The following is a 1,920-nucleotide window of genomic DNA, read 5'->3' as shown; positions in this document are numbered from 1 at the left end:
TAAAAAAACTATTTCAGGGTCAATCTGAAGAGTAATGAGAGGAAGATAAAAAGCATGGGAAGAGGATCTCTGTGCCTTCTTCCCAAGACAGCATCCAATAAAAATGCTGAAGAAACCATTTGCAGATTTCCAATAAGATAAGAAATCCTTCCTTCAAATGCAAAGAAAAAATCTTTTTATTCATTCAACAAATATTTATTGAATGCTGATTCCATCAGGCTTGGTGCCTTTAATTATATAATTTTTCATTGTGCATGTATGAGTTTACACCATACAGGTTACACGTGGCAAGCTTTTACCCTGGCCTGACTTTCCAGCCAGCCAACATGTTTCTCCACTCCTTCTCTCTCCCCATATACTTGTCTTTCCTTTTCTCCTACTCTCCTTTCATCCAACTGCTGCCAAATATCTTCCAAATGGAGAAGGACTACAAACTAATTTTACTATTAGCTTAAGCAAAGCAAATAAGATGTAAATCCTCTGCCAAAGAAGTCAAAGAGTGCATTCCAAAGTCCCATTTTTATAAGCAATTTTTAAATAATCTTTGATTCATGACACTGTTCTTCTTCCATTAACTGAGAGTTAATTATGTGACCTCTTCTTTTTACCACCTGAGATTCTAGAATTAAATTCAGCATGCTAAGAGTTCCTGTTACTTTCTGCTGGGGTGAACAGCCACCATTATTATACTAAAAAACACAGAAAGTCAGCTCAGTTCATTAGCACCTCTACCCAATCCCACCCGCAGTTTGCTTGGTGCTTGTATATGACTTTTGAGAGTTCCCATGGCACAGGCAACTTTCTGGATCACTAAGTCCATATGTCAGCACAAAATTTCATGAAAACCACAGGTGAAAACATGGTGAAGTAGCTCTGAAAATAATATTGTAAGGATCCAAATTGATATCCAGAGATAGAGCATCTCATAACCCAAAACTTGTGCCAGGAAATTCTTCTAGTCCATTTAACCTTTGCTGCCTCTTCAAGTCTCTCCCTCTCATCGAGATGTACCTGCTTGGTTGTCTAGAATTAACTTTCCTAGGCATTTGTTTTCACAAACCTTTAATTCGTATCTTTTTTTCCTCTTCTTCTCTTTCTCCTCTTCTTCCTCTTCCTTATTTCTGTTTCCTTGTTTTATTCTTCTGATTTCCAATTATTTTTAAAATCCCATGCCTTTCTTTTCTCCAAATGACATTTGCTAATGCTGTCAAATGAAGTCCAAAACTAAATTTAATTTTCTGATTGCCACTAGAGATGTTATGCACACAATGCTGCCAGAGTGTCCTTCCAACATGTAAATAAGATCATATTACTCTGCTGCACAAGATTCTTCAACTATCCTTATTAGGATCTCAAAGTTAAATCAAGCTTCTTTACCAAGGCCTTCATGTATTCATTTGATCAAATGAATGTATATTTACTGAGAGACTATTATGCATGATTCTAACCCATACAAATATAATATTAAACAAAATGTCATGCTTGCTTTGGCAGCACATATACTAAACTGGAATGATTCAGAGAAGATTAGCATGGCCCTTGCACGTGGATGACACGCAAATTCATGAAGTGTTCCATTAAATCAAAATGCCTTATATCCTCATGGAATTTACATTCTAGTAAGGGGAGGCAGGGGAGAGACAGAGAATATAATTTTTGGTGTAAAATATGAAGAAAATAAAAAGGTTATAAGGGGAAAGAGTGACTAAAGGAGGGACCTCTTTAGCTAGGATGGTTAGGGAAGGCCTCTCTGAGGCAGTGACAGTTGACCTGAGACCTGAATAACAAGAATAATAAACTCTTAAGATTACATTGTTAGTTAACTGTGAAATTCAGTTATATAAATGAATTTTTCCCTTATAATATGAATTTTATTTTGTAAGAAATATTTTGAATAGCAATCTAACTTTGTCTATTTTT

General features: G+C 35.6%; 1 non-coding gene across 1 annotated transcript; it reads left to right on the top strand.

Annotated features, from left to right (window-relative positions):
• The first annotated feature begins 1,482 nt into the window (after positions 1-1,482).
• LOC112438331 (U6 spliceosomal RNA) lies at positions 1,483-1,584 on the top strand. Its single transcript, XR_003026780.1, has one exon. It is a non-coding gene; the product is annotated as a U6 spliceosomal RNA (small nuclear RNA).
• The last annotated feature ends 336 nt before the right edge of the window (positions 1,585-1,920 follow it).

Source organism: Pan paniscus, chromosome 1 (genome assembly GCF_029289425.2).
Source record: "Pan paniscus chromosome 1, NHGRI_mPanPan1-v2.0_pri, whole genome shotgun sequence".
Lineage (NCBI taxonomy): Eukaryota > Metazoa > Chordata > Mammalia > Primates > Hominidae > Pan > Pan paniscus.
This window is presented reverse-complemented; position numbering and strand designations above follow the sequence as displayed.